The 10,612-nt window shown below is 41.2% G+C and overlaps 1 long non-coding RNA gene across 1 annotated transcript; it reads right to left on the bottom strand.

Annotated features, from left to right (window-relative positions):
* Positions 1 to 1,370: 1,370 nt before the first annotated feature.
* On the bottom strand, positions 1,371 to 10,275 carry LOC133252623 (uncharacterized). Its single transcript, XR_009738003.1, has 2 exons — positions 9,657 to 10,275; positions 1,371 to 5,208 (listed from the first exon to the last, which is right to left on the bottom strand). It is a non-coding gene; the product is annotated as an uncharacterized LOC133252623 (long non-coding RNA).
* Positions 10,276 to 10,612: the final 337 nt, after the last annotated feature.

Raw genomic sequence — 10,612 nt, 5'->3', positions numbered from 1 at the left:
GTTTTGCTTTGGTACTTGCAAAGCCCATAGAGGCTTTACTCATTCCATAACCGTTTCTACATTAATGTCTTACCTTCTATCAGATCAGATCAGATCAGATTAGACCAGTCGCTCAGTTGTGTCCAACTCTTTGCGACCCCATGAATCGCAGCACGCCAGGCCTCCCTGTCCATTACCAACTCCTGGAGTTCACTCAGACTCACGTCCATCGAGTCAGTAATGCCATCCAGCCATCTCATCTTCTGTCGTCCCCTTCTCCTCCTGCCCCCAATCCCTCCCAGCATCAGAGTCTTTTCCAATGAGTCAACTCTTCTCATTAGGTGGCCAGAGTACTGGAGTTTCAGCTTTAGCATCATTCCTTCCAAAGAAATCCCAGGGCTGATCTCCTTCAGAATGGACTGGTTTGGATCTCCTTGCAGTCCAAGGGACTCTCAAGAGTCTTCTCCAACACCACAGTTCAAAAGCCATCAATTCTTCGGCACTCAGCCTTCTTCACAGTCCAACTCTCACATCCATACATGACCACAGGAAAAACCATAGCCTTGACTAGACTGACCTTTGTTGGCAAAATAATGTCTCTGCTTTTGACTATGCTATCTAGGTTGGTCATAACTTTCTTTCCAAGGAGTAAGCATCTTTTAATTTCATGGTTTCAGTCACCATCTGCAGTGATTTTGGAGCCCAGAAAAATAAAGTCTGACACTGTTTCCCCATCTATTTCCCATGAAGTGATGGGACCAGATGCCATGATCTTAGTTTTCTGAATGTTGAGCTTTAAGCCAACTTTTTCACTCTCCACTTTCACATTCATCTATACCATATGAGTAATATAATTTTAAATCCCACAGCCACAAAGAGTACAGGCTTAAGTTTGATATCTTATGCAGTAATGATTTTCCCATTCATGACCCAAGCATAAGACACGTTTTCCTGACACCTTCCTAAAGCTACTAGTTAGAGTTTTCTAGTCCCTCAAGCTCCTTACCCAGCATTAGCCTAAACTTTCATTTCCTGTCCCAGGCATTACGACTTGAGGCCCCGCTGTAAATCTGTGGGTCTCATATATCCACAGATCATTGCTTTCTGTTCCATCACTGTGGACTGCCCCTCCATTTGAGTTTACCTGTGTATTTCGCACACGTCATTATATTTTGTCTAACCTTTCTGTCCTTGGAAGGCAAAGGGAGCCCTACAATGCACTTTCATCCAACAAATACTCCAAAAGACCCAGTGGTTTTTGCATTTAGGATGAGGACATAAAAATATGTGAGGATCAAGAGGATGAAGATTTTAAATGTGGACAAAGAGCATGTGAAGGATTTAGAGAAGGAAAGTAAGATCCCTCCAGAGACACAGAGGACTGAGACGTCTTTGGGATATACACATTTTATTTATTTTTAGTTGTTAATTTTCAAATAATTTTATATTTACAGAAGATCTGCAGAGATAGTATAGAGGTGCCATATACTCTTCACCCAGCTTCCCCTAATGTTAGCATCTCACATAATGATGGTGCAATGGTCAAAAGTAGGAAATTAACAGTTACAATACCAGTCACTACATTACAGACTTATTCAGATTTTACCAGTTTTCCACCAATGCTCCTGTTTTGTTCCAAAGTCCACTCCGGGACCCACATTGTATTAGATGTTGTGTCTCCTTCTCCACCTCCAGTCTGGGACATTCCCTCAGTTTATCCCTGTGTTTCATGACCTTGACACTCTTGATGAGTACTAGTCCATTATTTTGTAAAATGCTCCTCCGTTCGCACTTGTTTGGTGGTTTCTCACGATCAGGTGAAGGCTGTGCACTGATAGGGGTGACATCACAGAGCTGGGGGCCCTTCTGAGTGCACCTTATCAGGGTTCCATATCCTGTGGCTGTTTAGTCACTCAGTCGTGTCCCACTCTTTTGTGACCCCATGGACTGTAGCCTGCCAGGCTCCTCTGTCCACGGGATTTCCCAGGCAAGAGTTCTGGAGTGGGTTGCCATCTTCTTCCCCAGGGGATCTTTCTCTTGCATCACAGGTGGATTCTTTGCCACTGAGCCTCCATATCCTATCCAAGTGATATTAAACTTGATCACTTGGTTAAGCTGGTATCTACTGTGTTTGTAGCTTCATTAAAGTTAGTCTTTTTCCCTTTGTAAATAATAAATACCTGAGGAACAATATTTTGAGACTATGCAAATATCTGTTTTCTCTTTAAACTTTTGCCCACTCATTTTAGCATATATAGATGAATCCTGCCTGATTTTTACTAATCTTGCCTTATTTTTACTAATTACTAACATTTTAACTCATGTTCTAGTGGTCTACTGATGACTTGCTATTTCCTTCATTCCGTTCTCATGTATTAATGGAATTCTTCTGTAAGAAGGAGTTATCCTTTCTCTATCATTTACTTATTCAATCATTTATCTATGTCAGTATGGACTTCTGAGTATCCACTTCGTTGTTTCATAATCCAGTGTTTTATTTCGTTACTGAGATGGTTCTTGCTTTGGTCGCTGAGAGCAATTTCAAGCTTGCACCGTGCCCTTTCCACCCGCTGGCATCCTTAGTGTTCCCTTACACTTTGGTAACTACGGGATTCCCCAGACTCAGCTTGCATTGTCCCTGCCCTCGCCCCAGAATCAATCTCTTCTCCAAGGACCTGGGTAGATGTCTTAAACCATAGGAGTGGGTAGTTTAGAACCCTCCACTTTCATCCAGGGGATGAACATCAGAAATTGGGTCAGAAAAGAAGTTGGAAGGAATTTGGGGGAGCCCAGCATTCAGAGCTTGAGTAGAGAAGATTCTCAGAGAAGAGAGAGTAAACTAGAGCTGGACATCAGCGAAGCCATGAAGACAACTCCACGGAGCGTCCTACCTCGTCACCTTCTCTCAGGATTTCCCCTTCCAGCCAGACGGCCAGATAGCTTCATGCCCTGGGTGCACCAGACTCTGAGGAACGGCGGTAAACACATGGACAGCTAACAAATCCAGCCAGTGGACTGTAGCCCTTCATCTCTCCAACGGAAATGTTTCCCAAACTTTGTCAGGCCGATTCCCACTCATCTTTCTAAAGCAGGGCAAGCTGCACCTTTTCAGCCTATATCTATCATTTGCTTTATACAAATACCTTGGTTCCTATCTCTTCAGTCAATTGATGTTTGGATTATATTCTTACATTTTTTTTTCCCATTTGTTTCACATTACTTGTTCCCCCAAAATACTGTAGCTCCTTTAAGTCAGGGGCCAGACCTCACACCCTCTGGTATGCTCAGTAGTCAACAATATCTAAATACCAAATAAGCATTTACTAAATATGTCACTTAACATTCATATTAATAAATCAAACGGTATATTGAGTCATCAAAGAAATAGTTGAGCACTGGGAAGATTCCAGGAGCTATCTTATCTATGCAGGAATGTTAAAAACTACTCCTTAAGATGCAAAGTTAGAATATTTATTACTTATGGCTTTGATGATATTCCAGGAAAATATAATCCTGAGCCATGGCAATTCTTATTTCTCACCAGGAAATAACTCATTAGGCTATTTATGGCCTGCCTATTAATAAAGCAAGTATTTTATATGGCCACTTCTTGCTATTTTTTTTTAAATAAAAACTATCTTCTCTATTTCCATTTTTAAAATCAAGTACCTGTTAGAGAATTACTAGTATATAAAGCTATCAAATTTTCAAAGGACAAATAGGGGCATATTGATAAAATTAATTGTTTTTTTAAGATAAATAACATTGTTTTTCATATTAAAATAACATGTTCAGTTCAGTTCAGTCACTCAGTCGAGTCTGACTCTGTGTGACCCCATAGACAGCAGCCCACCAGGCTCCCCTGTCCCTGGGATTCTCCAGGCAAGAACACTGGAGTGGGTTGCCATTTCCTACTCCAGGGGATCTTCCCAACCCAGAGATCAAACCCATGTCTCTTAAGTCTCCTGCATTGGCAGGCAGATTCTTTTCTACTGCACCACCTGGTAAGCCCTTTATAACACTATATATATATATATATATATAGTCTGTAAAAATTACTTTGGATTTTTTTCATTTAATGTTTCCTGTTTTTCACATCATTAAATACTTTCTACACTATTTCTTTTGTAATAGTAAATGGGATTTTATAGATTTAATTTATTATATTACACTAGTTTCTATGCTTTGACATCAGGTGCTTCCAACATTCCCACAATCTATGCTGCACTGAACACTCCCACATATAACTGTGAACACATCCATATTTCCTTTGCACAATTTTCTAAAAGTGATATGTGAATAGCTATACACAATTTGTGGGATTTTTTTGTTTTTGTTTTGAATTCCATCACCACCTGTTGTTCCAATTTACTACCTCAATCAGCACTAGTTAAAGCAACTATCAAATAGTATATCATCTCATATTTTTAAAGGAACTTTTCTCCTCTCTTGAGAGTCTCCAGAAAGATACTAAAATGAAGCTACATTTTCTTTTTCCTATTATGGGAGTGCCATTTTCCCTGAAACTTTGATTATTTTGTCAATACTTTGCTTCTTGCTATAAAAAATGCACAATGACACACATTATTGAGTGTGAGTCGCAAAGAAAGTACAAGGTCATCTGAAGTAAAAAAGTTCAAGGGCACAAGGCAAAGGCAGGAAGAACAAAACATGAAATTTATAAATTAGGCTCCTACGTGTAAATCTCTTGTCAAGAACAATTATTTTTTAAGTAAGTTATCTTGCTTTCTTTGGTATTATCAGTACGTTTTCATGAAAGATAATCTTCTGCACTTGTATTTCAGATTCACCAGTTTTTCTTGTGAAAAAGGAATCAGGGTCTGCCAGCAGTTCTATGTACACAAGTAACTGAGGGATAGTTGTCCTATTTAAAAAATACTTCCCTGTAGAAATGTAATCATTGGTTCTTTATTTGTCATTATTTACACACTGTGCACGGAGAAGGCAATGGCACCCCACTCCAGTACTCTTGCCTGGAAAATCCCATGGACGGAGGAGCCTGGTGGGCTACAGTCCATGGGGTCGTGAAGAGTCGGACACGACTGAGCAACTTCACTTTCACTTTTCACTTTCATGCATTGGAGAAGGAAATGCAACCCACTCCAGTGTTCTTGCCTGGAGAATCCCAGAGACGGGGAGCCTGGTGGGCTGCCGTCTATGGGGTCGTACAGAGTCGGACTCGACTGAAGCGAGTTAGCAGAGCATACACTGTACAAATACCAATAAGGCCAAGAGAAAGGAAAATACAAATTTATGAATATCACAGTTCTGCCTGAACTTCAAATTTAGTTTCATGAATTATCCTTTCCTGTTTGGGACATAAGTCTTTGTTGCTAATATACATATTAGATTTATGTAATGTGCAACATTAAGATGACAATTCAATAATTTTCAATGATAAATTTTTATGCCAAGAGACAAATGAACACAAGCCCTTAAAGAAAACAGTAGCTGATATATACACTTCCTCATTTCTATAGCTAAAAGCCTGAAGAGCAATGTAGCTTTACTTACTTTCAAAAATTTGAATAGTTTTCAGGTACAATCTACTTGCATTTTTTTTTTTTTTTTTCCACATAGGATTCTTTTTATATGAAGTTTGAGAACAGGTCAAACCATTATGTTCAGTGGTGATATAAATCCAAACAGTGGTTGCCTTGGTGAAGTGGAGGGTGACTAGTGGGGCCACGAGAGAACATTTTGTAGAAATGGACATATTTGTTCCCTTGACTGGGAGTTGGTCTTAGGGGCATAGTTCAGTTCAGTTCAGTCTGTCAGTCGTGTCCGACTCTTTGCAACCCCATGAACCACAGCACACCAGGCCTCCCTGTCCATCACCAAATCCCAGAGTCCACCCAAACCCATGTCCATTGAGTCAGTGATACCATCCAACCATCTCATCCTCTGTTGTCCCCTTCTCCTCCTGCCCCCAATTCCTCCCAGCATCAGGGTATTTTCCAGTGAGTCAGCTCTTCGTATCAGGTGGCCAAAGTATTGGAGTTTCAGCTTCAACATCAGTCCTTCCAATGAACACCCAGGACTAATCTCCTTTAGAATGGACTGGTTGGATCTCCTTGCAGTCTAAGGGACTCTCAAGAGTCTTCTCCAACACCACAGTTCAAAAGCATCAATTCTTCTATGCTCAGCTTTCTTTATAGTCCAACTCTTACATCCATACATGACCACTGGAAAAACCAAAGCTTTGACTAGACAGACAGGTCAGGAAGCAACAATCTACTTTCTTTCCCCTTTGAGATCTGAAAGGCTGGGGACGAAATCAACCTACGTTTTTTTCCTGTTCGTCCATCAATCATGGGTGAGAAAATCTCTACAAGTTTGCTTTAAACTGAAAAATCCTTTAAACTAATACTGAATTCTTCAAGTATAAAGGAGATGAAGTTGATGTGTAGGGAAAAAGGAACTCTACTGATGCCCAAAAAGACACGAAGAAAGCCAAGAATTACATAAGCAGTCTATTTGGCACTGGCCATAGCGCAGGATTTGATTTAGGTCATACCTGAATGGTCTAGTGGTTTTCCCTACTTTCTTCAATTTAAGTCTGAATTTGGCAATAAGGAGTTCATGGTCTGAGCCACAGAAGTGAGAAATAGATTTAAGGGCCTAGATCTGATAGATAGAGTGCCTGATGAACTATGGAATGAGGTTCGTGACATTGTACAGGAGACAGGGTTCAAGACCATCCCCATGGAAAAGAAATGCAAAAAAACAAAATGGCTGTCTGGGGAGGCCTTACAAATAGCTGTGAAAAGAAGAGAAGTGAAAAGCAAAGGAGAAAAGGAAAGATATGAGCATCTGAATGCAGAGTTCCAAAGAACAGCAAGAACAGATAAAGCCTTCTTCAGTGATCAATGCAAAGAAATAGAGGAAAACAATAGAATGCGAAAGACTAGAGATGTCTTCAAGAAAATCAGAGATACCAAGGGAACTTTTCATGCAAAGATGGGCTCAATAAAGGACAGAAATGGTATGGACCTCACAGAAGCAGAAGATATTAAGAAGAGATGGCAAGAATACACAGAAGAACTGTACAAAAAAGATCTTCAAGACCCAGATAATCACGATGGTGTGATCACTGACCTAGAGCCAGACATCCTGGAATGTGAAGTCAAGTGGGCCTTAGAAAACATCACTACGAACAAAGCTAGTGGAAGTGATGGAATTCCAGTTGAGCTATTCCAAATCCTGAAAGATGATGCTGTGAAAGTGCTGCACTCAATATGCCAGCAAATTTGGAAAACTCAGCAGTGGCCACAGGACTGGAAAAGGTCAGTTTTCATTCCAATCCCAAAGAAAGGCAATGCCAAAGAATGCTCAAACTACCCCACAATTGTACTCATCTCACACACTAGTAAAGGAATGCTCAAAATTCTCCAAGCCAGGCTTCAGCAATATGTGAACCATGAACTTCCAGATGTTCAAGCTGGTTTTAGAAAAGACAGAGGAACCAGAGATCAAATAGCCAACATCCGCTGGATCATTGAAAAAGCAAGAGAGTTCCAGAAAAACATCTATTTCTGCTTTATTGACTATGCCAAAGCCTTTGACTGTGTGGATCACAATAAACTGTGGAAAATTCTGAAAGAGATGGGAATACCAGACCACCTGATCTGCCTCTTGAGAAATTTGTATGCAGGTCAGGAAGCAACAGTTAGAACTGGACGTGGAACAACAGACTGGTTCCAAATAGGAAAAAGAGTTCGTCAAGGCTATATACTGTCACCCTGCTTATCTAACTTATATGCAGAGTACATCATGAGAAACGCTGGACTGGAAGAAACACAACCTGGAATCAAGATTGCCGGGAGAAATATCAAGAACCTCAGAGATGCAGATGACACCACCCTTATGGCAGAAAGTGAAGAGGAACTAAAAAGCCTCTTGATGAAAGTGAAAGTGGAGAGTGAAAAAGTTGGCTTGAAGCTCAACATTCAGAAAACGAAGATCATGGCATCCAGTCCCATCACTTAATGGGAAATAGATGGGGAAATAGTGGAAACAGTGTCAGACTTTATTTTTTGGGGCTCCAAAATCGCTGCAGACAGTGACTGCAGCCATGAAATTAAAAGACGCTTACTCCTTGGAAGGAAAGTTATGACTAACCTAGATAGCATACTCAAAAGCAGAGACATTACTTTGCCAACAAATGTCCGTCTAGTCAAGGCTATGGTTTTTCCTGTGGTCATGTATGGATGTGAGTGTTGGACTGTGAAGAAGGCTGAGTCCGAAGAATTGATGCTTTTGAACTGTGGTGTTGGAGAAGACTTTTGAGAGTCCCTTGGACTGCAAGGAGATCCAACCAGTACATTCTGAAGGAGATCAGCCCTGGGATTTCTTTGGAAGGACTGAGCTAAAGCTGAAACTCCAATACTTTGGCCATCTCATGTGAAGAGTTGACTCATTGGAAAAGACTCTGATGCTGGGAGGGATTTGGGGCAGGAGGAGAAGGGGACGACAGAAGATGAGATGGCTGGATGGCATCACTGACTCCGTGGACGTGAGTCTGAGTGAACTCTGGGAGTTGGTGATGGACAGGGAGGCCTGGCGTGCTGCGATTCATGGGGTCACAAAGAGTTGGACATGACTGAGCAACTGAACTAATAGCGCAGGAAAGAGCTATCAGTTCTAAATAGATCTGTGCTGCCCAGGATGTAGGAATCTGCACACAGGATCTCCTTTTGCTGTTTTCCGTATTATTTATATTTTCTGCAAGTTGGATACTGTGTATCGGTAAGATAAGCAACATCGCTTCTTCCACGAAGAAGTAGTGGGTGAAAGATGTGATGAGTGATTAGCAGACTCAGGTCTACTTCTGACAAGTACATCAGAATGTTTGTAAATCACATAGGTGATTGCCAGCGTGCCTACAGGACGACTGAACAAATCTTCCAGAAAAATGCCTCACAGTTTCAATGCTGGGAGAGGGACTCTAAATGCACGTCACACCTTGGAAGAATTCACTGGTGAGGGGTAAGAACATGCACAGACGCACGCAAAACCCTGAACTCTCCTTGCAATGTTCCCAATTCTAAAAATGTGTTTTTTAACTGGAGTGAGTTATCTCTACGATACTGGCAAATTACCTGTTTTTCTAGCTTAAATTTTTGGAAGAGCTTTTTCATAGATTGAGTGTGTACTGAAAAAAAAAATGATCCATTATTTTCCAGAAACCATAATCATCAGAAACTTTTGGAGGAGGGAAGAGATTTGTGTAAATTGGCACTTGACAACTCAGTACTTTGAGAGCTTTCCTTCCTCCTTAATAGAAGATGTTGAAGTTTTTCTTTCTAGTGAAAGGATATAACTAGATACAATGACTCTTATTTGGGGCCTTAAAGTAAACTTCACAAACAGCTTCACTAATATTCAGTGAATGCCTGTATGGTCCATCTTTCACTCCGTCTCATTGTGTGTAATAATGTCAAATTTTGATGCGTGTGCTTCTTCTTTAACTTGTGTGTTTTATTTCTGGTCTTGCGGAGGTACTGTGCATTTCCTATTCTTCAAGGCTGTGATCAATAAGCACTTTCCTGATGCTTCCTGTGCTAAGGGAAGCAGAGATACCCCAGAAAGAGCCCTGACTCCTTCTGCTCAGACACCAGCAGCAAAGCATCATCAGGGAGTTTATATTAACCTACCATCTACGTCGTGACTTCCCTCACTGTCCGAGGAAGTCCACTTTCAGGGCACGGTGATGTTTTTGTTGTTGTTACTGCAAGATTGTAAAGACAAAGGGAGATAGTTAATGTTCAGACTGTTGTCATTTAGTCCAAAATTGTGTCTGACTCTTTTGGGACCCCATGGACGGCAGCCCAACAGACTCCTCTGTCCATGGGATTTCCCAGGCAAGAACACTAGAGTGGGTTGCGTCTCCTTCTCTAGGGGATCTTCCAGACCCAGGGACTGAACCTGCATCTTGGCATTGGCAGGCGGATTCTTTACTACTGAGCCACCACGGAATCCCAGAGTTCAGCCTACAACATCCACAGCAAAGTGTTTTATCCTGTAAAAGATAAGACTTGAAGGCCAGGCTTTGTTAAGAGAAGATTTTCTACCAGCCCCATCTTTCCCTGTTTCATCTTATCAAGAAGCAGGTGAATGCAGAGCATAAGAATTTTCCATAGAGTAGAAATGATCAGTATTCCACCTGTTACTTAGACTGTGAAGTTTTCCCTTCAGTGTTTTTATTTATTTGGAAGTGACTACATATTTACAGAATAGCTACAAACAGGGTACCGAGAGTTCTCCTGTACCCTTCCCCCAGCTGTGCATAATGATTAAAAGAGACACTGATGTATAGAACAGTCTTATGGACTCTGTGGGAGAGGGAGAGGGTGGGAAGATTTGGGAGAATGGCAATGAAACATGTAAAATATCATGTAGGAAACGAGTTGCCAGTCCAGGTTCGATGCATGATGCTGGATGCTTGGGGCTGGTGCACTGGGACGGCCCAGAGGGATGGTATGGGGAGGGAGGAGGGAGGAGGGTTCGGGATGGGGAACACATGTATACCTGTGGCGGATTCATTTTGATATTTGGCAAAACTAATACAATTATGTAAAGTTTAAAAATAAAATAAAATTGGAAGAATAAA

Source organism: Bos javanicus, chromosome 1, assembly GCF_032452875.1.
Source record: "Bos javanicus breed banteng chromosome 1, ARS-OSU_banteng_1.0, whole genome shotgun sequence".
Taxonomy (NCBI): Eukaryota; Metazoa; Chordata; class Mammalia; order Artiodactyla; family Bovidae; genus Bos; species Bos javanicus.
The sequence above is the reverse complement of the archived record's forward strand: the minus strand, read 5'-3'. Positions and strand labels throughout refer to the sequence as shown.